We start from the raw sequence: 26,899 nt of genomic DNA on the forward strand, positions 1-26,899 counted from the left end.
ATGGCATCACCCAGACATAAAAATGAATTTGGATTGTGGTAGTCTACTTCCAATTCTCTTATGCCCCTAGATCTGAAGCAAATAAACAAGCTTAGTATGCAATTGAGATTAGTCTCTCTTTAGCCCTACTCATGATCCTTTATAGCTCTCGGGGAAGCAAATAAACAAGTTTAGAATGCAATTGAGAGTAAGCTCTCTATAGTTATGCTTATGATCCTTTGTATCTCTAGGTGATTGTATATGTAGTAGATTTTAGTCGTTGATAGGTTAATTCAGGTCTTGGAAATCTAATGTCATTAAATACTTTTCCTTCACTACCAGCTTATCCAATGACTGGAACTTGCTATGCTCAATCCTAGAATTGCCTGATTTGATTTACGATATGGTGTATTAGTGAAGGAATTTTCCTATAGGTGTTAAAGTTTCAGGGGCAATAAGGATTTTTCCTCTCAAATTGGTATCAAAACTAATTTTATACTTATGGGCCAACTCCTCAATGTTTATATTTTCTTGGATGAGGAATTATTATTATGAATTATCTTCGGTAAAATGGACCTTTGAAATCTCAAAATTGACATCCATAGGCCATATTTGGGTCAGATTGAAAATATGAAATCAACGTGCCTAATTAAGATTGGTAGTATATATATGTGTGTATTTATGTATGTATTCAAATTGGGATGAAAATCCAAGCCTAATCCTTTTTGGGACAAGATGTATGTTCACCTCTCATGTATATATAGGTATTTTTCTATGACAAAATACACATACATGCAGCATAGAAAATTGTAGTTGATGGGCCATGAGTTGGAGTCCAGGTTTGTCATGGAAGATTGGATGTGTCCTCATCCAAGGCTTGCAAGAATAATTATGTATGTATCCTTAAGCTAAGGGAGAGCATCCAATTACAACAAGGGAGAGAATCCCATTACAACGATAATGTAATGGGTGTTAGCACCAAGAACTTCATGGATGAAATGAAAAATTTGTACACAGGCTTGAGGGCTTGTGAGTATTTCTTTGGTCTAGATGTGGTGTTGATACAGTTTGGCTATGCATGTACTTACATAACTCAATAGGCCATCATGTCATGGAAATTCTCACTCAAAAAGGAATAAGAGTCACACCAGACCTCTTTCTTCTCGTCAGAGTATCTAATAGTGACTATTCTGTGACGGTCTTAGAGGCTTTTCGTGGCCTTTTCTTTTGGTAAAAATTGGGCATCACCATGGCATCACCCAAACCTGGAAATGAATTTGCATTGTGGGAGTCTACTTCCAATGCTCTCATTCCCCCAGATCTGAAGCAAATAAACAAGATTAGTGTGCAATTGAGATTAAGCTCTCTTTAACCCTGCTCATGATCCTTTGTAGCTATTGGGGAAGCAAATAAGTAAGTTTAGAATGCAATTGAGAGTAAGCTCTCTATAGTTCTTATTATGATCCTTTGTAGCTCTAGGTGATTGTATCTGTAGTAGATTTTAGTCGTTTATAGGTTAATTCAGGTCTTGGAAATCTAATGTCATTAAAGACTTTTCCTTGACTACCACCTTATCTAATGACTAGAACTTGCTATGCTCAATCCTAGAATTTCCTGAGTTGATTTAAGATATGGTGGATTAGTGAACGAATTTTCGTATAGGTGTAAAAATTTCTAGGCCAATAAGAGTTTTACCTCTCAAATTGGTATCAAAACAAATTTTATACTTATGGGCCAACTCCTCAATGTTTATACTTTCTTGGATGAGGAATTATTATTATGAATTATCTTCAGTAAAATAGACCTTCGAAATCTGAAATTGACATCCATATGCCATATTTGGGTTAGCTTGAAAATATGAAATCAGTGTGCGTAATTAAGATTGGTAGTATATATATGTGTGTATTTATGTATGTATTCAAATTGGGATGAAAATCCAAGTCCAATCCCTTTTGGGACAACATGCTGCCTAGAAAACTGAAGTTGATGTGCCATGAGTTGGAGTGCAGGTTGGTCATGGAAGATTGGATGTGTCCTCATCCAAGGCTTGCAAGAATAATTATGTAGGCATCCTTAAGCTAAGGGAGAGCATCCCATTACAACGATAATGTAATGGGTGTTAGCACCAAGAACTTGATGGATGAAATGAAAAATTTGTACACAGGATTGAGGGCTTGTAAGTATTTATTTGGTCTTGTTGTGGTCATGCTACAGGTTGGCTACGCATGTACTTACATAGCTAAATAGGCCATCATATCATGGAACTTCTCACTCAAAAAGGAATAATAGTCATGCCAGACCTCTTTCTCCTCACGAGCGTATCTAATAGAGACTATTATGTGATGGTTTTGGAGGCTTTTCGTGGGATTTTCTTTTGGTCAAAATTGGGCATCACCGTGGCATCACCCAGGCCTGGAAATGAATTTGCATTGTGGGAGTCTACTTCCAATGCTCTTATGCCCCTGGATCTAAAGCAAATAAACAAGCTTAGTATGCAATTGTGATTAAGCTCTCTTTAGCCCTACTCGTGATCCTTTGTAACTCTTGGGGAAGAAAATAAACAAGTTTAGAATGCAATTGAGAGTAAGCTCTCTATAGTTATGCTTATGATCCTTTGTAGCTCTAGGTGATTGCATCTGTAGTAGATTTCAGTTGTTGATAGGTTAATTCAGGTCTTGGAAATCTAATGTCATTAAAGACTTTTCCTTGACTACCACCTTATCCAATGACTGGAACTTACTATGCTCAATCCTAGAATTTCTTGAGTTTATTTATGATATGGTGGATTAGTGAAGGAATTTTCCTATAGGTGTTAAAGTTTCAGGGCCAATAAGGATTTTTCATCTCAAATTGGTATCAAAATGAATTTTGTGTGCCTTAGACCATTAAATGCCAAAAATCATAATGAGATGAGCTTGAGTGCGGGTTAAGTAATTGCATTGTGGGGGAACTGATATGGATTTAAAATGTCTATCAAAATAAGAAAGGTGCAACTAATATGCATTTACAATGTATATCAAAAGAGGAAAGGTGCATTGTAGAATGCATGTGGTTTCATAAGAGAGGCATCATGTCACTATATGAGGGATATAAAAATAAAAGGGTATAAAAAATGTGAATAAAAAAATGGATACATACAATATTTAGTGAAAATAGGGTTTTATAAATTGGGAAGGTGTATTGGATTTATATTGGTAGGGGGTTAAATAATCTGATTTTTAGAGGTATTTTCCAATATGTAGTCAAATTAAGGGTATTGTTTAGTATGCCATGAACACACATGCTATGTCAGAGCTTCAGTGAGTGAAGCCCCCATGAACAGGAACAACAGTGGGTGCAACATGCACTCACGGATGAAACTATGCCCGTACAAGTTAAAGATCCATCCCAGCAGCTGGCATAGAGCAGACATGGTGAGTAGTGTTGTTGATCACATGCAAGGGATTTAGAAGCATGCATCTCATTGTGTGCACACATGCAATCCAACCCATTCAACACACTCACCAAGGCGAAGACAAGAAGCAAGTCCAACTAGATTTGAACATGTACTTTGGCAAGTTGATGTGCATGACCACTAGCACACACTTGAAGATCAATATAGACACTATGCATCAGTGTGTGCTGTTACAGCTGCACCTAAGAATACCATGCACATGTTAACAGACAATTTTGATGAAGGAGCCAAACCAATGCACCGGATGCAACGGAGGCAAGAGTTCGCTTCAACAAGATGTCACCATGGGGTGCATGCACATCATCATGGACGACTAAGCTTGGCATCATCTCACCACCTTCACCATCACAAGCATGTAAAAGAGTTGGTCTCATCACAACAAACCAAGTGTTAGTGATATCTTGCATGGCTTTCTCAAGCCATTTTGTCTCACATGAATAGATGTGCATTGCAATGTTGAGTCATGTCAAGTGTAAGTCAAGTGTTAATGGTTGGATGTAACAGTTATAGAGTAGGTGAAGAGTCGTGAGGGTAGTGGAACTGTCACAAAGGGGAATGTCAAGGGTCACCCCACCCTTTGCCATAAATAGTCCCTCATAACTCATTGTAGAGGCTTTTGGTCAGCCAAGCTTCTAATAAGATTATCTTGGATAAAGCTTGGACAATATTGTAATGCGTCTTGGCTTCTCCACTACACAAAGCTAGTACATCTCTTTGGAGGAGTAGGCGGATGTGGCTATAACATTCCACTATTGGGGCTACCAGGTTTACATGGATGTATTGTATGATTGGGACTTACACTTATTTATATAATAAGAGTGATCACATTTTCTTGCCTATGTTGTTATTGTAGTTAGACTGCTTCAGTTGCTTAGCAATATATGTTGTTTAACTTACGTAGTTGTGTATGAAATGCTTCATAAGTGATTACATGAATCTTGTTGTAGGTGTGTTGTTGGTTTAACCATCACATTGGATTGCCAACTGATCTACTTTCCAGCTTGTGATGCATCCTCTCTCGTGTGTTCCCTTCTCAGTTGTGTACCGCTACAGGTTGCCAAGGGGCTCACTCATCTCAACCCCCATGTGTTAGGACCTCTCATTCACCTTCCTTGGCTCACTGTAGCGGTCACACCCTTGCTACTAACAGATTTATCATACTTGCCTCTGTGTGACATTGCGGACAAGGCATTACCTTACAACCCACTGCTGGGACTCCTACACCAAACAGTATGAGGTATAATTGGGACTTCTTACTGGGGAGATCCCCTTGAAATGTTGGAGGGTCCAGCACTGTCAACAGGATCAAATGTTTCTATTGTTGTAAATCTGGTCACATTTCTAGGAATTTCCATAAGAAGAAGCTTGATGAAACTCGACATAGGCATAAGAAGCATGCAGGGCACTTTGCTGATGAAGATTAGAATCAGAACCTTAGAATATTTGTATCTGATTCTACTTTCTTTATTGAGAACAATGAAGCAAAAACTTGGTTTGTTGACTCAGGAGCTTCCACTCACAAGACAGGTAACAGACATTGGTTTGAAAATTTTAAATATGTTTAAAACTTGACTAAACTGAGGGGGGAGTGAATCAATTTAGTATATTCATGGACACTACAATTATTTTCATTAATCTCATTAAATGATACATAACACGAGTATCTTAACAAATAATAACCAACATATGAATATGTGATTAGAAAGTAATAAGAAAACCAAACTAGATACATGAACACATGATAACAAAACACATTGACACTAGATATATGTGGACACCCACAAAGGGACAAAACCACAGTTTTATTATTGTTGTGATGCAAATCCAAGCTCCTACTTCTTATTACATCTGATTTACTGTAGGCCCACACCTATAGGAGGCTGCTACCTCTATTTTGCAAGCTGCAACATGCAAGGAAGCTCCAACTCCCATATGTTTTCTGTAGGCTACGACCCATAGAAGGCTCCTACCTCAACTAGCTCCAACTAGATATTTATCAATCTTTAACTTGAAAGGAGACTACCATACCGTTATGCAAACATGAAATAACAATGTATTGTTTTACATGGTCATAAGATTTGCATATCTCCATCTTCATTTCTGCATCTTCTTCCTTTCAAATCTGCTTCACATCAGCTTCATAAGTGTGAGGTGACTAATCCATAATAGCTCAATCATCTCCCAGACATTCATCCATTCTCTAACATCACTTATGCCTTCCAAATTCCCATATTTTATGGAGATAGTTTTTTGGTTGTTTGTATCCCACATAGGAATATGAAGTGAATAGGCTTGACCCTTTGCCTTCCACTCATTCGTTTCCAAATTCTTCATATCTTGAATATTAGAAAAAAAAAAAAATAACTCATCCAATATTACTTTCAGCCACATGTGATCATTAAATGAGTCAACCTAATGTCAACATAAAAGACCAATCTTTCTCATTAATGCATCACAACAATATTTGTTTTTACCTTGGAGTCTTGCCTTTGCATCACAACAATTAAGCTTAATGAACAATTTTATATCACAACAAATTCTTTAATATAGTAACCTCTGCAATATTATTAAAAAAAATAATGTATCACAACTCTTCCTCCTTCTTCTACTTTTTTCCTTCTCTTACTTCTTTTTGCTCCTTTGCCATCAATGACAATATTGCCAACAATCCCCTGCTTTGGCATTGATGGCAACTCAACTCATTCGTCCTCCTACTTTTGTCCTAAATGATGTTTCTCATTACTGCCCTAACCTCTACATAACTCTGCCTTTGACATCAATGGCAAGGGGTTATAGGTGTCTTGTTGTCTGTAAAAGGGTTTGTAGTGAAGTTATCATCTGCACCTTCATCCACATTTCCGATTGTCTTGGTAGTAGTAGCTGCACATTCTCTACCAACAACAACTATGAACCCATTTTTTGGAGTCTTGTCAATGCATCTCGCACAATCCTCTGTAGAAAAGGAATGTTTGGATTTATCCAATGATGTAAAATCAACATAAACATTGGATTCAAGAGATGCTTGGAAGGGCACTAAATGTAGGAATTCATCCCTTTGTCTCCCATACATTTAAATATAGCATAATCCTTGTAAGTTCATTCTACTTCACTGAATTGGTTAATAAAAGATATTTTCTCATAACTGAAACAAAATATAAGCTCCACAGGTTACAAGACATGATTTCCATGTATTCATTAGAGATGGGCTATATTGAATTTCGATCATTGTAAATGCAACCTAGAATTAGATGCATGCATATCTGGAAGACAAGATCCATCCATTGGATGCAAAATCTAATTTCATCTCATTCGAATTTTAATTTATATTATTTTGATTCCCTTGTTAAGGGGATTAGTTTAACCAACATGGCTATTGAAATTCCTAGAAAACCTATCAGTACCCTAAGAAACCACTGGGTTTGACTAAGGGGAATCGTACCTGCAAAATACCAAGGAATTCAATTAATATCACTTGGAACACAACCATAAAAGACATGACAACCATGAAGACCCAATTGCTCAGTATACCATGGAAAGCATTTAACCCTTCCATTTCCCTTGAAATTATTTCATTAAAAACCTGGCAGAAGACAAATGAATTGAAGATCAGTGTGTTCAGAACCAAATCTGCATCAGGACCATCCATGATCTGATAATCACCCTATGAGTGACCTCAGTTAAATATTTATTGAATAAATGTATTACAGACTCATGTGTTGGTGTGTTTGTTCTGTGTTATTTAAGCAACGGATCGATCAGATTGCTAGTACATAGACATTTAAATAGAAACACAACAGAGAAATACAGTAAGAAAATACACAAGAACACAGGAAATTAATAAGGAGTTCACTCTATCCTCCAGGGCTACATCTTCGGTCCAGATCCCAGTGGTGGCCTTATTTTATTGTGTTTTAAGTAGAGAATTATAGTGCAGGAGCTCAATATGAGTCACATGAAACAGATTTCCTTGGCCAAGTGGTTCTTGGATTCCCCAAGACACTAGAGTGCATAGACTATATTGTCTACCAGCTCTGTGACCTTCTGGTCTACAGTGGAGAGAGCCCAATGTGGTGCTCAGTCTGGACAGATCCTCTCTAGGATGGCTTGAATCTCTCAAGCTCTCTGGTGCTCGATGTTGCCTCTGGTTAGCTCAGCCCTTTGTCTTCTTCTGCTTTTGCTTCACTGTCTTCTTCTCTGTGTTCTGTCCTCCTCTCGGGATTCTGGTCTCTCTGTCTCTCATCCTCCTCTTGGGATACTTCTCTGTCTTATTCTCTGTTCATGTATTTGAAGCCATTCGTTCCCATGTCTGTTCGATTCCTCTTCCACCTCTGTCGAATCACCTTCTGCAGCTGCGCTTGGAGTTCCCTATTTGACATCATCATCGGCTCTCAGGGAGTGGCCACATGTCCTCCTGTAAAGCAGCAACTTGCTTCGTCGGTTCGGTTCTTTAGTTACATTCACGGAATGAGTCTTCATCCACCGTGGCAGTCAAAATGGACCTCAATCCTTCTAAAACGCGGCTTAATCCCTTGTCTATTCCGCTTCCCCATCGGGCATGATCTCAGCCCTCCGATTTGTGGTCTCCAGATCCGACGCCATACGCATGTTTCACGTGGTTGACTTGCTCGACCATTAGCATGCAATCAACGGCGATTTTCTCTCTCCTTCGCTTGCCACGCATCGATCGTTGAGTGGGATCGCTCCGCTTTCATACAAAAATTCTTACCATTTGAGGGTGCCCTGATCAATACCATCGGTTTCCTGAAGCGCGGGTCCTGCCTTATCCTTTAGCACTTTTTCGCTTTTCGCCCTACAGTTCTCCGGCTCCCCATGCAATCAAGTGCTCAGGGCTACTCCATTTCAAGCCTTTTCGCCCAGCGATGCATCCACCTCTATTTTCCAATCCAGGCCCCCAGGGGCTAATTCAGCCTCCCATGCAGTCTCAATTGGCCTCGGTCAGCATGCTTTGACTGAGGTCCTCGTCATTCCATGCTGGCTACCATTGCCACTAGTTTAGGGTGTTTTTGATTGTTGTTTTGGATTCTTTGATGTTTTTCCCAACCTAATACAGTCATGGTTCCTTTGACAGTTCTTTATGGATCCAATTCGGATCACGACCTTCCCACTTAAAAAGCTTTTGGACCACCAAAAGTTGGTTTTCAAGCATCGACTAAGTGAGGGTATTGTTTTCTCACTTGTCCAATCTCAATCCACTTTACACTGCTTGGCTTTGAACCTTTGAGCCCAATCCTAAGGTACTCAACATCTCCCTTCCACGTTGTCCTCACCTTCCTGTCCAGCACTGTGTATTCCTGTAATTCATTAAGATATTCAGGTAGCAGGTCATCTATAGAAGGCAACTGACTCTACTCTTCAGGGTCCTCAATCATTGATGGTTCAAACAATCTCAAGCAATCTGCATTTATGACTGAGTAGATGTGCATGTAAGCTAGTAGATCAAGGCGAAAAGCATTTTCACCAATCTTCTCAAGTATCCTAAAGGATCCATACCTGATAGGCTTTAGCTTTTTACCTTCATCTTGAATTCTTTCCTTGCTGATATACAGCCAGACTTGGTCACCAACTTGAAAACTATGCTCCATCCGATGCTTCTCATGCCTAGCCTTATATTTGGCTTTGCTCTTTTCGCGTTATTCCTGTACTACCTAGTGGATCTCCTGGATCTGTTCAATGAACCTAGTTGCTCTATCGACATCATTGTGTCCATCAACCATGGTATCTTTACCAAAGACAAAATCCAAAGGGAACCTTGGTGTGAAACCAAAACAGGTCTCAAAAAGAGATCTCTGTGTAAAAGAGTGTTTTGCTCTGTTGTAAGCATGCCGCACATAACACAAGTGTTCATCCCAAAGATTAGGATGTTTGCTACAATATCCTCTCAGTAACTGGATCAATGTCCTGTTAACTACTTCCGTCTCGCCATCTATTTGTGGATGAAAATTTGTGCTTTTCTTTAGTATGGTGTCCATCAGTTCCCACAGAGTGGACCAAAACTTCCCCAAAAATTGAGTGTCTCAATCAGATATAGTGGAAGTGGGTAATCCAAAATGAACCCATACATGTTCAAAGAATAATTTTGCAGTCTATTCAGCTGTAATCTGTTTATCACAACGTATCAAAATACACATTTTGTTGAACCTATCCACAACAACATATAAATAATCATGACCTTTCCTAGATTTAGGTAGTCCTCCAACAAAATCCATGGAAACACTTTCCCAAGGGTGAGAAGGAACTGGAAATGGAGTGTTCAAGCCTAGTTTTCTATTGTTGGGCTTGCTTTTAGCACACATAGCACACACTCTTACATATCTAGAAACTGTCTCATTTGTTTTCGGCCAATAACAAAATATTTGCAGCTGTGCAACTGTTTTACTTACCCCAAAGTGACCTTATATCAGAGAAGTGTGTGCTTACCTAATTATCTTTACCCTCTCAGTTTGTGGAATGCAGAGTTTCCCACAATGGTATAAGAGTCAGTCCTTCACATGATAGTCCAATTCTTCTACTCTTTTTCCTTGACTCAAAGTTTCATATACATCTTTAAAGTCCATATCTTGAGGATATTGTTCAATGTAGCTTTCATGTAGCATAGAATTATGCTTAAGTATGGTAGATGCATTTATAATGGGTCTAGATAACATGTCTGCAACCTTGTTATGTATGCCCTTTTTATATCCGATGACTAAATGAAACTGTTGTAGAAAACCCATCCATCTGTAATGTCTTGATTGTTGCAACTTAGTTTGGGAGTGCAAATATTGTAGTGGTTGATGATCAATATGTATCACTATCTCTTTGCCCATTAAGTAATGTTTCCACTTTTTCACACTCTGAACTAATGCATACAATTCTTTATCATATGTAGGATAGTTAACTACTGCAGGATTAAAAGTCTCAGAATGATAACATATGGGTTTACCATGCTGTGTCAACACTGCTCCCATCGCATAGTCACTGGCGTCAGTTTGGATCTCAAATGGTCTTTGCAGATCTGGCAATGCTAGTACAGGTGTTATACTAATTTTTTCTTTCAAGGTGTCGAAGGCTTTCTGATGTTTGCCTCCCCACTGAAACACCTTACTCAATCCTATTAAAGCATGTAAGGGAGATACAATTGATGAAAAGTTAGAAATGAACTTCGTCCAATATTGTGCTACTCCTAAGAAGCTTCTCACTTCTGTAGTAGACCTGGCTTTAGGCCAGTTCACAATGACTTCCACTTTAGAGGGATCTATTTTCAATTCACCTCCCCCTACTATATGACCCAAGTAGTTTAGAGATGTTTTGCCAAATTCACATTTTGAGAGTTTAACATAAAGTTTTTCTCTTTTCAAAACATCTAATGTTTGCTTAACATGCTTTAAATGTTCTTCCCACGTTTTACTAAAGATCAAAATGTCATCCAAGTACACAATAACAAAATCATCAAGAAAAGGTCTGAGTACATCATTCATTAATCTCATGAAAGTAGCAAGAGCATTGGTCAAGCCAAAAGGCATATCCAACCATTCATACAATCCTACTTTGTTTTGAAAGTAGTCTTCCATGCATCTTGCTCTGCAACCCTAACTTGATGGTATCCACTGTGCAAATCTAGCTTGGTGAAATAAACAACTTCCTTCAATTGATCTAAAAAGATCATCTATGCAAGGAATAGGATAACGATTTTTTATTGTTATCTTATTCAGTGCTCGGTAATCAATGCACATTCTCCACGAGCCATCTTTATTTCTCACCAAAAAGATTGGTGACGCACATGGTGATGTGCTAGGCCTGATGAACCCTTTCTCGAGCAACTCCTGCACCTACTTCTTGATTTCATTATTCTCTAATGCAGACAACCTGTACATTCCAATGTTAGGCAATGGAACATCTCGCTGCAAAATAATATCATGTACTATTCCCTTTTTGGGTGGCAGACCTTTAGGTTCTTGAAATAAGACATCATACTCTAAAACGACCTTTTCTATATCAGCTTGTTATTCAGCATTACATCCCTCAAATACATTGGTTTTATCAGGTTTCGTTTCCTTTACAACCATCACTAAGAATTGTTTGCATGAATTTATCAAGTTTCGTTTCCTTTACAACCGTCACTAAGAATTGTTTGCATGAATTTATCATTATTTTCATCTGACCTGAGTTTATGAGAGTATAATTATTCTTGAGCTTGTGAGCTCTTACAAAGTATTCGATTCCATCTTTAACAAGTAGATACTTGTTCTCAGCTCTATAGAAGATAGCCTTTCTATCGTACAGGTAAGGACTTCCTAAAACAATTCCACATATATCCAAAGGAATTATGTCTAACTCAACCTCATCTACAAATGCCGACCCAAAAGAAAACTTGAGTTTGCACTGTCTAGTCACTTGTAGTTGTGCTTTATCATTCAACCATCCTAATGGGTATGGTTTCTTATAAGGTGTAGTTGCTAATCCCAATTACTTTACAATTGCTTTAGAAATTAGATTTACTTGTGAGCCACTATCAAACAAAGGATCAATCTTTTGATTTTTGGAAACAACGCGAATATGGAAAAGCTCATGTCTTTTTCTTTCATTTTCTTCATCAATAACAGATTGAGCAAAATTACTAGTAGATGCTTCAGAATTCTTACCTTTTATACAAGTGGCTGCAATAGTTGTTTCATCTCCTAAGTCTGACCCCAAATCTTTCTGAATAGTTGTAGTAGTCTTCCTCGTCTTGCCCTCAGACTTCTTAGGTCTTAGCTCTGGATGCAGAATCCAACAATGCTCATCACCATGCCCATCCTTTTTACAGCGAGTGCATGAAGCTTTGCTTTTCTATGCAGTGTTAGCCTTCCTTGCTTTCCACTTCTACTTTCTTTTCTCCTTGCTCTTGCTTTCAGTGGGTTGGGATGGTCCCCCAATTTCTGCATTTCCATTCTTTCCTCTAGCTTCTAGATGAGTAGCTTGTACAGATACCTCATCTATACTAGTGGGATTAAACATGAGGATGGTATGCCTCATGTAGCTGTGTAGACCACCAATGTACTTCAAAAGAGTCTCCGGTGAGTCTAATGAGATACCCAACATCAATGCTCTCTCTCTAAATTCTTGAGTATACCCATGCACACTTTGTCCTTTCAACTGTCGAAGAGTTTACCAACTCATAATGGCTTGTTGCATGTAGGCCAATGGATAGAATTTCTTTTTGATTGCAAAAACAAATTCACTCCAGACAGAGATAGTCTTACCATGTCTTTTCATATCAGCTTGGGTTCTACCTTCCCACCAAACCAAAGCAGTGCCTCCTAGGCGTAGGCTTGCCAACTGAATCTTACTATTGTCTGAGTCTATGTTCTGTACCCTGTAATACACATCAATTTGTCTAATCCAATTGTCCAATTTTTCAGCACTTAGCTCTCCATCATAAATAGGCAAATCAAACTTAACATCTAACTTAATCAGAGATGCTTTGTTATTATGCATAGGGCTATTAGGAGGTGTGAGAAAGCTTTCCTCTTTCCCTTTTCCTTTGGAGTGGTCATGAAAGTGAGACTCATCTTTTTCTTTATCTTGTTTAAAACCTGAGGAGTCTTCATCCTTATGCTTTCTAAAGTCCTTATACATTTCTTCTACGATAGACTTTATAGCTAGGAAAATTTCTATGAATTGAGGGTCTGGCCCCACAGAACCTTCCTCTGACATTGTCTTCTGAGGATAGACTCTCCCAATTTCAGGATTAGTTTCCACCAACTCTTCTTCTCCTGATTTGAACTTTGATCTAGTGAGCATTCACAACTAAACCAACACAAGCTTGTCTAACCTTATAGCCTAAATCTCTTATACCACTTGATCTGATAATAACCCTATGAGTGACCTTAGTTAAAGATTTATTGAATAAAGGTATTATAGACTCATGTGTTGGTGTGTGTGGTCTGTGTTATTTAAGCAACGGATCAATCAGATTGCCAATACACAGGCATTTAAATGGAAAGACAACAGAGAAATATAGTAAGCAAATACACAAGAACACAAGAAATTAATAAGGAGTTCACCCTATCATCTAGGGCTACATCTTCGGTCTAGCTCTCAGTGGTGGCCTTATTTTATTATGTCTTAAGTAGAGAATTACAGTGCAGGAGCTCAATATGAGTCACCTGAAATAGATTTGCTTGGCAGGGTGGTTCTTGGATTCCCCAATCAACTGGAGTGCACAAACTCCATTGCCTACCAGCTCTGTGACCTTTTGGTCTACAGTGGAGAGAGCCCAATGTGTTCTCAGTCTGGACAGATCCTCTCTAGGATGGCTTGAATATCTCAAGCTCTCTGGTGCTCGATGTTGCCTCTGGTCAGCTTGGCCCTCTATCTTCTTCTGCATTTGCTTCAATGCCTTCTTCTGTGTGTTTTGTCCTCCTCTCGGGATACTGGTCTCTTTGTCTCTCGTCCTCCACTCAGGATTCTTCTATGTCTTCTTCTCTGTTCATACCTTTGAAGCCATTCATTCCCATGTTTGTTTGGTTCCTCTTCCGCCTATGTCAAATCACCTTCTGCAGCTGCGCTTGGAGTTCCTTGTTCGATGTCATCATCGGCTCTCAGGGAGTGGCCACATGTCCTCCTGTAAAGCACCAGCCTACTTCGTTGGTTCAGTTCTTCAGTTACATTCATGGAATGAGTCTTCCTCCACCGTGGTGGTCAAAATAGACCTCAATCCTTCTAAAACCCGGCTTAATCCCTCGTCGATTCCGCTTCCCCATCAGGCGCGATCTTAGTCGTCTGATCTGGGGCCTCCATATCCGATGCCATACCCATGTTTCGCGTGGTTGACTTGCTCGACTGTTAGCGCGCGATCAACGGCGGTTTTCTCTCTCCTCCACTTGCCACGCATCGATCGTTGAGTGGGATCACTCCACTTTCATCCATAATTGCTTACCATTTGAGGGCACCCTGATCAATACCGCCAGTTCTCCAGAGCACGGGTCCCATGTTGTCCTTTAGTGCTTTTTCACTTTTCGCCCTATAGTTCTCCGGCTCCCCACGCGATTGAGTGCTCGTGGCTACTCCATTTCGAGCCTTTTCACCTAGGGATGCGTGATTATCGCTAAGCGCATCAAAATCCACCTCTGTTTCCCGATCCGACCCCCCCAGGGGCTAATTCGGCCTCCTGCGTAGTCTCCATGGGCCTCGGCCATTGTGCTTTGACCAAGGTCCTCGTCGTTCCACATTGGCTCCCATTACCACTAGTTCGTGGTGTTTTTGATTATTGTTTTGGATTCTTTGATGTTTGTCCCGACCTGATACAGTCATGGTTCCTTTGACAGTTCTTTATGGATCCAATTCAGATCAATCTAGTTCAAATAGAGTTTTTTCTTTGGCTTACAGAGTCCATATTATAATGCACTAGTACAGATCTTGGCTAAAAATATTCCTCCATATAACATTGTTAATGATTCTTTTGCCTCTTCCAACAAGATTTCTTTTCATCAATTCACCATTTGGAGGAATTGTTGCCAATGCTAAGGCTCCAGGATTATCCATTATCACATTCACCCATAACACCTATACCATTGTGAGGGGAGAACTACTTGGAAATTGTGATGATTGTGGTGAAGTTATCATTGAGTATAATCACATCTGCACTTTCCTTTGTAACCTCAGTGCCAACAATGCCCATTGCAAGCCCTATGTCTGCTTCATGTAAAGTTGGTGCATCATTTGTGCCATCATTTTACCCCATTCAGTCCTCATGCCTACTGTTTCCACCAACATCTTTCTAGAACCATCTTGTACCTTCATTCCTGACAAAAGAAAGTGTTTCTCTTTGTTCAAATTCACAGGTTCACTCTCACCTGTTAGGATTGACTTTTCTATAATCAAAGAAAATTCAGATACAAATATCCCATCTGCAGGCACTTGACCCCCAATCGATAAATGTATGAGGTCCCCAACAACTAGGTAATATATTGAAGTTTTATGTCTATAGCCATTTCAAACTACCTGTATAAATATCTTCTTCTCCCCTCTATATAAATCCTTAAACTGCAATGATTGATGATAACCACAAGTTGTTGTTACAAAGACAACTAATAAAATGCTCAAAATAACATCGATACCATCATAAGCACCTTTCGGCCACCCTTCTTTAAAACTTTCAACAACTAGAGAGATAACTACACAAACTACAAGGATCGTGAGAGTCATATCATGCATTACTTCCCACACAAACATCCAAAATCACCTAGGTGGCTTCTCCATGAATCTGTTAAAACCATAGAGCTCATGCATCCACTTTATGCTTTCCTCATTGGCCACAATTCCATCAGTGATTGATGTAGAGATCTTTTCAAAGATTCCTTCATTGCCACTATGGTCTCTTAACTTCTTACGATCATGGCCTTTGACTATGGACACTAGTTCATCTGATGAAATACAAAAACTAGATACTTTGACTTCCTCTGGTACTTGGTAATCAGTAGAAACCAACTCACCAACATCAATAAATTGGAATACAACTTCAGGAACTAAAAAAAATACTCTTAGTTTCTTCAATTTGATCGAGGTCATGGACTAGAGTCAATTCATCTCAACAATTTCAAATTTATTATTTTTGTTCTCTAATGTTGTCATGCCTCTTTTCACAGATTGCATCTTGTATATTGCACTCCGCTCATAGTGCCATCATGCTCGTAGTTGATTGCTTTCTTGCAATTGTTGCCACATGTCCCACAAATTTTGAATGCTGCATATGCTCATTTAAAGTTGCATATTATATCCCGAACAACTGTAGCAGTGATAACCATGTAGAGACGAAACGCCTTGTACTTCCCCCATACATCAGTGTAATTGACCATCAGTATTTGTCATAACACTACCATATCTGGTCTCAATGTAACGCACCATCAGTATTTATCATAGCGCTGCCATATCTTCTCTTTGATACATAGATTGTAATAAGCACACTCCAGCACCACTGAGTAACGTTCACATGAACCAACTCTGGCACCATAGAAGCAGCACAACGTTTTTGTCTCCTTGTTCGCAATTTGTATACAATGCTAGGTCGATGAGAGAAAAGGCCATTGGGTTGCATGGAAAACTAATGCATAGATATGATTGTGTAGATCTGAATGCACAGATATGGAGCATTGTGTCTGGACGCCGTTACATAGATATTGTAGTGTAACAACTCCTGCAATATATTGACCTCCTGAGTGATAGAAATATTATATGGAATAAAATTATTGGAGGGAAGACCGTAGGGAATATATATGACACCATAATTATGATGTACCAAGAATATATATCATCATTCTGACTTGGTAGGTCTAGTGCTGGAAGAATTTCTGGCAAGCATAATGTTTTGAACAATAGATTGTCCATAATGTATTCATAACGTGTTGGCATAACGTGCAATGGTGTTATTCTCATAAACTGCACCCTCTTGTGTCTCCATATCATTCCATCTGTTGAATTAACACAGCTCAGAAATCAAATGCAACTCAGAGGTATCAGTCCGCCTAATGTTGCTCAGAGGTATCATAGTGTAATGCAACTTAGAAATATAACAATTCTTGCTTTTCCTGACCCTTTACAGCAAACTTCTCCTTCTCTCCAGGATGATTAGCTTCCCTTGCGGCCAATATTGGGTCATCATTGCATTCAGTGATAAAGATATCTTTATTGCTTGCATTTCCACTTGAAGAAGCACAACATTGTAATATATTCATATTAGACACATCCATGCCCTTGTATTTTGATTGAGCATCTATAAAACATACTTCACCTTCACATGCCTAAACCTTGTTTCTATTTGGAGATTCAACATTTTAACCAGTTTCAACAAAACAACCACTTGAACTTTCGAAGATAGTAATCGCTTTCATACTGCTATCATTATGTTTCTCATCATTAGATTGTGATAAATTATACAAATTCTCTTGGTCAATTCCTTCAGCTTCATCCCTTATACATTTTATAAATCTTTGCTTCTCTTTTACAATCAGAGAGAATCCTTCCCCCGATGCCAACAATGTGTTGACATCATTTTTTCCTATCAGCTCGTCTCCATCACTTGCATTAATATTTTGATTTTTGCTACCTTCTAAAATAATCGATGCCTTTATTTCTTCACAATTTGATACAGTACCTAGAATAGTTTCCATGCCATCAATATGCACAACTGCATCTCGAGAACTTGAATGCCCCTCGAAATTTTGTATTCTTAATTTGTCATCAAATGGAAAACAATCTATAGATTTCCCTTCTCAAAACAAATGTCTTCCTCTTTTATATGGAGATTTCATGCCATAGAACCATCTATAATAATTTCTTTTTCATGTTCCATCACCAAAAAGGTGTTTCTATTGTCATCTTTAGCCAAATCTTCATTGTTTATTTCATTCTGAGAGTCAACCACATGCATGACTAAAGATACATTACATTTATCACATTCCACTTCAGCATCACTTCTTAATTTCTCGAACTCATGCCTCAGTCATATTTTTGCATTTTCATGTTCCAAACAAGAACAATGCTCCTTCAAGGTTTCTACTTCACTTGATAATTCCAAACAATGTTCCTTCTCCTTCTTTAGCTTTAGTTCAAGCTCTTTAGCATGGTCTTCCATCATCTTGACTTTCACTTCATGGTCCTTCAACATACTGGCTAATGCTTATGTATACACGATCATAAGTTGTTCATGATTTTTAATCTCTTTCTGATTCAGTGCACATTCAATCTCAATGGATATTCTCTCTTTGAGTTCCTCCTCAGTGAAAACTAAAGCTGAAGAAGAATCCCTGATACATGGTTTCTCTTCCCCTTTATCAGGTGCACTCTCAGATGAAGGACTACCAAATGAAGTTTTGTCCTTGACCAAAGCAATGGAATCTTCATTCCTTTCTTTGTCATCCACTTCTGTCTTGTTGTGCAAACTTTGGGCATTTAATTGTTCCTTACTATGGCCAAACTCTGACAACTCTTGACTACTCGAGTGGAAAAAAACTTCCTCCTCTTCAGCACAGTCCTTTAGGCAATATGCTTGAAACTCTTTTAGCTCGAGGCAAAGTAGTTGAAATTTATATTTACATAAGGGCAATTGAACATTATATTTACATAAGGTCAAGCTTGTCGAAGAACAAAAGTTGTATCAACGTAATTATCCTCCCTCAGGTTCACATTTAATACCATAACTAATCGACCCTTGGCTTCCAAATAGTCTTTCAAATACTTTTTTGGCAAGGAACTGTGATAATGCTACTCTAATATTGACCAGATTATTTCCATGTTGCTTAGAGAATCTCCTTCCACTTTTATACCCTCAAAATAACTGACGTTTACATGATTTTCCTCCCTTTTGTATTTTCCTACTTCTTTGCATAACAATATCATCACATCCTACACATAACCCATAGCGAGTGGATCACATTTATTGTCCAATCATGTCTTTAAGGAACATTGTATTCTCCTGAGGTACCACTACTCTAACAGGAGTTTGACAAGACTTCTCATTGTTTCATGAGAAACTCCCCCTGAGATCATGACAGATTCATTATGTTTTTCAAATCATAGGATGTTCATTTTTCTTCTTCTTACATACTTTGGCAAGTTGTTCTCTACTATCTGCATTTATTTTTTATTCAGAGTTTCATCTAGTTTGATTTGCCTCCATCATCTGTTTAGGATTCTTTAGGATATATGGCAGCCTGTAGTTATTGACTTTGTGTCCAAGGTTGTGACATAGATAGCATATTATTTGACTAAGGTATGGTTGAGCTGGTGTGCAGCTTTTTGTGCCCCTTTTTACAAATAGTTTACATTCAACAATTTTATGTCTAGATTCATTGCACAAATAATAGTAATCATGCAAATTTTTTGTGTACCTGATGAATGCATGTATTCTCTGCTTTCTTGCTTGAGAGAGTCGTCCCATCTACTACATCTTTTCCTGATTAAACTTGATTTTCTTTGTCTTACATTCTGCTACAATGTGTCTAGGTTAATGGCAAGAAAAACACTTCATATATTTTCCAGGTGAAAAGAATCTCCTTTGAGATCTTCCGAATTGGTTCAACTCATCTCTAGAAGGAAATGAACTTTTTGAAAAAAACATTTTCTCTCATTCACTCTTTGGCTCTTATTGTTGTTGCTTGGTATTGTTTGCCTCTTTTTTATTTACTCTTCTTGTACCTTCCTCTAGTGGTTTTTTTAGGATTGCTTCATTATCCTCTATGGATGTCTTTAAGCTACTATTATTTTCTTCTACGTCCTTCATGAATGATATCTCCTCTCCTTGCTGCTTACAGAACCTGTTCGTTTAATCTAAATCTCTTCTACCTGAATCAACCTTATCTTCTAATATTTTACATTGTATGTCTCTCTCCGTGAGTTTACTACACATCACCATTTCTAGTCTCCTTCCTTCTTCAATTTGTGTCTTCAGGCTGACAATTTCCTCCTTGTACTCATGCTCTCTCTCATCACATATCTACATGAGTTTCTTTAGATCTTTTTTTTCATTCTTCAATCTTTCTATAGTATCCAATGATAACTCAAGCCTAGCTTTATTTTCATTTTCCTTTCATCAAGAGAGTCAGTTACATTCACAAATGTAGATGTTTCATTTAAATGGAAACTTTCCCTTTGACAAGCTTTTTCCTCCTTCCTCTTTCTCTTTCCTTTCTCTACATTGTCACTACTAGCCTCTTCATACATGAGCTACAATCTATCCCATATTTCTTTTGCAGAAGTTAAATCTACTATTATATCAAGATCCTTATTATGAATATTGTTATATGTAACACATTTTACCTTAGCATTCCATTGTTTTTCTTGCACAGAGGGAGAGTTTTACAGTAACCTTCGCATACAAACTTCCATACACTAGGTCCATAAGCTATCAATTTGGTTTTAACCTTATCTATTCACTCATGAAAGTTTCATGCACTCAACACAGGTACACTTTGATAGTCCATGACTCAACCATATCTACCTTCAAGTTGTTAGGATTATACGGAAGGAACCGGCTCCGATACAAATTGTTGAAAACTTGACTAAACTAAGATGGGGGGGGGGGGGGGGGGGGGGGGTGGTTGAATCAATTTAGTATATTCATGGATAATAAAATTATTTTCATGAATCTCATTAACTGATACATAACATGAGCAACTCAACAAATAATAACCAACATATGAATATGTGTTCAACAAGTAATAAGCAAACCAAACCATATACATAAATGCATAATAACAACACACATTGACACTAGATATATGTGAAAACACATAAAGGGGGAAAACCACGGTTTTATTATTTTTGTAATGCAAATCCAAGCTCCTACTCATTAAATATGATTTAGTGTAGGCCCACACCTACAAGAGGTTGCTACCTCTATTTTCTACAAGCTGCAACATGTAAGGAGGCTCCAACCCCTGTATGTTTTCTATAGGCTACAACCTACATGAGGTTCCTCCCTCAACCAACTCCAACTAGATATTTATCAAACATCAACTTGAAAGGACAATACCATCCCTTTATGAAAACACGACATAACAATGTACTCGTTTACCTAGTCATAGAATTTTCATATCTCCATCTTCATTTTTGCATCTTCTTCCATTCGAATCTGCTTCACATCAGCTTCATAAGTGTCATGTAACTAATGCATAATAGCTCAATCAGCTCCCACCCATTCATCCATTCTCTAACATTACGTATTCCTTCCAAAATCACATATTTTATAGAGATAGTTTCCTCACTGTTTGTATCCCACATAGGAATATGAAGTGAATAGGCTTGACTCTTTTCCTTCCACTCATTTATTTCCAAACTCTTCATATCTTGAATATTAGAACAAAAAAAAGTAATTCATCCAATATTAATTTCATCCACATGTAATCATTAAATGAATCAACCTAATGGAAACATAAAATACCAATCTTTCTCATTAATGCGTCACAACAATATTTGCCTTTGCCTTGGAGTCTTTCCTTTGCATCACAACAATTAAGCTTAATGAATAGTTTTACATCACAACAAATTCTTTAATATAGTAACCTATGCAACATTATCAAAACATTTTAAAGTATCACAACTCTTCCTCCTTCTTATGCTTCGTTGCCTTCTCTTGATTCTTGTTGCTCCTAGCATTGCTGCTCCTTTACCATCAATGACAATATTGCCAACAAAAGAAACCAAGAGTGGTGTAATATATATCTTGGTGATGGCAGAGGGTACCAAATTAAGGGGTATGGAAATATTCCTATGGTGTTACTTGATGGTAATATTAGGCATATTAAAAATGTGATGTATGTACTAGTAATCAAAAGGAATCTGACCTTTGCCTCTATGGTAACAGATCATAATCTTAAGGTAGAATTTTTAAAGTATTATAGTGTTATGAAAGATCTGCTGGATCATATGAAGCCAATTGCATCAGGTATTCGAGTTGGAGGTTTGTACAAATTGAATGTAAGAAGTGCACCACACCATGCCTTGACTTCAAAAGTTATGACTGCAGAGAATTTGTGGCATCAAAGATTCAGTCATATCAATTTTCATGACCTACTACTACTTCAGAAACAAGGTATGGTCAATGGTCTCCCTGTTTTAAAAAATGTTCATGTTGATTTTGAAGGATGTGCCCTTGGGAAGATGCATAGGCATGAGTTTCCTGCAAGTTTAGATAGAAAGAAGAGAGATAATTAGAGCTTGTTCACACTGATATATGTGGGCTAATGCAAATAAGGTCATTAGGAGGTGCATATTATTTTTTATTATTTGTTGATGATTGCACAAGATTTACCTGGGTATATTTTCTCAGAAAGAAGAGTCTTACTTTTCAATATTTTAAAGAATTCAAAAGCATGGTTGAAAAAAAAATAGAGAAGTTCATCAAAATTCTCTACTTAGATAAAGGGGGAGAATACAAGTAGAATTGCTTCATCAAATATTGCAGGGACCATGGGATAGTTCAGCAGTTTATAGTACCCCACACTCCTCAACAGAACAGGGTTGCAGAGAGGAAGAACAAAACCCTTGTGGAGTGTGCATGCAACATGTTAAAAAGTAAGAACTTGTTTAATGGTTTTTGGATAGAAGAAATAAATACTGCAGTGTATTTAAAGAATAGGAGTCCAAAAAAATGCCTTGATTTTAAGACTCCATTCGAAGCTTTATTAGCTTTTAAGCCCGCTATTAATCATTTGAGAGTTTTTGGATCTAAGGCTTTTTCTCATGTTCCAAAAGAGGATAGGAAGAAACTGGATTCAAAGGCCATTAAATGTAGTTTTGTAGGGTACTATATTGATTTTAAAGAATATAAATAGTTTAATCCCAATACTCACAAAGTGTTTGTGAGTACATGTAGTATTCCATGAGCAAGGTGATGATGCAAACTGTGATAAAGGCCACGAAGAGTGGCGCATGCCTTTGCTAGTCGAAGATGGAAGTGATGAAACATGGGACAACCATGAGTAGCAGTAGCAGCAAAAGGAAGAATCAAGTGACGCGGGTACAGTCAACAAGCCAAGCTCATCAAGGAGCCTGCAAGACATATTTGAGGCAAGTTCGTCGTTGAGGAGATCAGGTAGGCAAACTCAATTACCAGCAAGATATAGGGATCATGCTCTTATAACTAGTATATCAAATGTTATTGAGCCCTCAAATTATAAATAAGCAAGTCAATATGATGAATGGAGGGTAGCCATGGAAGAGGAATATGATTCAATACTTAAAAACAAAAATTGGGATTTAGTTGAATTGCCAAAAGCGAAAGAACGTATAGGTTGCAAGTGGTTATATAAACCTAAATTTAAATCTGATGGTAGAGTAGAAAAATATAAAGCTAGGCTGGTAGCAAAAGGTTACTCACAAAGAGAAGGAATTGATTATGAGGAAACCTTTGCTCCAGTAGCTAAGATAAACACTATTAGAATCATTATAGCTCTAGCTACAAAACACCAATGGAGTCTACACCAAATAGATGTGAAGTCTGCATTTTTAAAAGGAGAATTGTAAGAAGAGGTTTATTTACAACAACCTAAAGGGTTTATCACACAGGGGCAAGAGCATTTAGTCTGAAAATTAAAGAAGGCATTATATGGTTTAAAACAAGCACCCAAATCATGGTATGAAAAATGACTCGTTTTTCTTACAACATAGTTATAAGTGGAGCAAGAACGACCCAAATATCTATATCATATTTGATGAAAAGGGGAAATTTATTTTGATTTCTTTATATGTGGATGATCTTATTATTACAGGAAATGCTGATGAGCTCATTAAAGAAATGAAAGTGCAGACGTCACAGGTTTTTGAGATGAACACCTTGGAGAGTTACACTATTGTTAGGGTGTTGAAGTCTCGAGAGATTCTGGCCAGACTTTTCTATCTCAAGGAAAGTATGTCAAGATTCTATTAAATTTTTTTAGAATGGATCAGTGCAAAGCTTCCTAAGTTCCTCTACAGTAGAACATCAAACTTCAGAGTAATGATGGTTCTAAGGATGTGGATGCAACATTGTATAGACAACTGGTTGGTTGTGTGATTTACTTGAAGTTAGCTTTTGCAATCATTCTATTGAGTCAATTCATGTCAAAGCCTCTTGAGAATCATTGGGTGGTAGCAAAAGGCGTCTTAAGGTATCTTCAAGTGACCTTACACTTTGGTATTAAATATATGGATTCTTGTGATGTTAGATTGAGACGATTTTCAGATTCAAATTGGGCCAGAAATCTGGATGACAGAAGATCTATAACAGGTTACACTTTTAGTATTAGGTCCGTTATCATCGCATGGAGCAATAGGAAGAAAAATATTGTATACTTGTCTTCAGCAGAAATAGAGTATCAATGCGGCAGTTGGGTTGAGAAGGTTTCTTCAGGATGCTAGAGAAGAACGAAAGGATGTTACAGTTATCAGATGTGACAACCAAAGCTCAATCAAACTTGCAAACAATCCTGTGTCTCACAAAACCACGACATATTATCAAAATAGAAATTCACCTATTTGCTTTGCGGTTTAGGGATCAAGATTATGATCCCTTCATGAAAAAACGGAGTCACGAACTTATTAAGGGACCCCTGGTTTTTCTTGCTAATAAGTGATGTAATGGATTAGCTAAGTAAATGTGATTGAGACAGGCTTTGCTTCATTTTCATAATTAAAAGTAATATTTATTTTTATTAATAAATGATATAATTAATTAACCAAATCATATTAGTAAATTGATTAAGATAAATCTTGTTTCATTTTTATAAATATAATGATAATATATAATTTGATGAATTAGAATAATTTAATTTAAAATAAAAATTTATATTTTGATAGTGCCTAGACATATGTGTTTTTTTGAGAATAATCTCGGGAATAACTTGAATGCCTCTTAAAACAATATCCTTCACACTTTTGAGAAGTGCTAAATAAATAAAAAATTATAAGAAGAGTTTCGACGTAAATCACATGTAGAAAACCTTTGTCGACGCTTTTCGAACCAACTAGTGTGGTTCATCGTCAAGACTGACGATGAACCACACTAGTTGGTTCGAAATGCGTCGACAAAGGTTTTCTACATGTGATTTACGCCGAAACTCTTCTTGTAATTGTTATGGATCACAGAAGCCTCAATTCAACAAATACAAAATTACTCCAGATTCTAAATTAATCGTTATATCATTATAATATGTATAATTTGATAGACTAGAGTAATTTATCATTTGATACTGTCCTTTTCATGAATGTAATTATACTATGTGTAATTTGATAGATTAGAATAATTTATAATTTGACAGTGAAGGATTATTGTGTATGGTAATAAAGTCGAGAATAACTTAAAAGGGCAATACGTTGTAAAGCAATATTTTGACAAATGCTAACTAAATACATACAAAATTTCTCCAGATTCTAGAATATAAATTAGAACTAAATCTTTAAAAAACCGATATTCTGTATCACAGAATTCCATTGCATGAATAACACTATCCTCAAAGATTAGACCACAGAGAGAGAGAGGATAAAGAATAGTGTGTCATGTGTTCGTGACTAAACAATGCAAATATAATGCAAATAATATCTATTTGGAAGCATTTCGAAGTTACTAGTAATAAAACGTGCTTTCTTCCATTGTTTTGTTGTTCATCCAATTAGTAAAATACGGAAAACTTTGAATCTTACAGATAGGGAGAAAGTTCAAACCGTACTGTAACTTATATTGTGATGTATTTTGAAAAAGAGATTTTCAGAATCTCTAATTTCTTAATAAAAATATTATAAGGGAAAGTGAAATCTAATAAAGATGACATATTTTTCATAATAAAGTAAAAATTCAGTTTTATTTCCTTTTAGTGTCATCCTTACTTATTTTGCTAGTTTTATTTCAATTATTATAATAATAAAAGATCATATTAAAGATTAAAAAAGCAACTATGGAATACAATAAATTAATTTTATTATAAAATAGAAAATATGCTTATAAATTTTATATTCTATAATTTTATTATTGGAATTAATGCTTTCATATTTTATAATTTTATTATTGGAAGTAATGTTTTTATGTCATGTCTAAATTTTAATATGAGTCACAAGGAGTCAATCTAGAAGTTGTTTCCTATGTATGAATTGTAGTAATAATTTAGATGTGTGCAAGTGAGAGATTTATGGCATATATATGTGTAACTATTGTGATCAATAAAAGATATCTAAGCGTAGTTTCGTGTTGTGTGTAATTGCTTTATCTCAAATTCTCTGTCATGGTATCAGAGCCTGTTCTAGTTTGACTCCCTCAAGGGAGGGCTAGGAATATGTTGGAGATCGTAAGTGTTATTGTTTATGTACATATTAGTATAGATGTGTGAGAGTTTATTTTTAGTGTGTGAGATTTCTGTTTGTGAGCCTGTGTGTAGATCTAAATAGTTTCATGGTCTTGAGTTATTGTGATCTGTTTGAATGGTAGCAGAGTTGTGGAGAAAATTTGTGGTCGTCTACACTAAAAAACTTTATGGAACTAGCATGTTATTGCTTAAAGATCAACCATTTTAGTGAATTAAGGAAAGATTAAGGCCAGATCTATTGAGAAGAAGCGAAGTTTGAAAATCTCATAAGCTGGATCAAGGATGCCTATGACGACAAACAATCAGTTCACCTCATCGTGGAGGTCTGCACTAGCGGATAATCTGATTAATATGAGGAGCAAAGTTGATACTCGATAGATATTTCACCCATGAAGATTATTCATTGCATAGAGTAGCGATGATGCAGTCAATGCTTGGGAAGGAGTGAAGGGACCATGTTGGACTCTATTTCCATGGTTTTAAATCAACCATTGTCATAGAGGTTATTAAGGTTGTTTATTTTGTTGTGTAATTATTAAAAAAAAATGTGAGAGATCATGTTGGTGTTTGTGTTTTTATTGGTTATAAAAAGGGTTGGTGGTACTTAAAATGGAACCCTGGTGTTCGAAACATCAATTCTTGTATATATTTT

The 26,899-nt window shown here is 37.1% G+C and overlaps 1 pseudogene; it reads right to left on the minus strand.

Moving 5' to 3' along the window:
* Positions 1-15,103: 15,103 nt before the first annotated feature.
* On the minus strand, positions 15,104-15,985 carry LOC149218568 (calcium-transporting ATPase 10, plasma membrane-type pseudogene; annotated as a pseudogene).
* Between the last annotated feature and the right edge of the window lie 10,914 nt (positions 15,986-26,899).

Source organism: Pinus tabuliformis, chromosome Q (genome assembly GCF_031772625.1).
Source record: "Pinus tabuliformis cultivar Carrire ecotype Pingquan chromosome Q, CPIR1, whole genome shotgun sequence".
In the NCBI taxonomy this organism is placed as follows: domain Eukaryota; kingdom Viridiplantae; phylum Streptophyta; class Pinopsida; order Pinales; family Pinaceae; genus Pinus; species Pinus tabuliformis.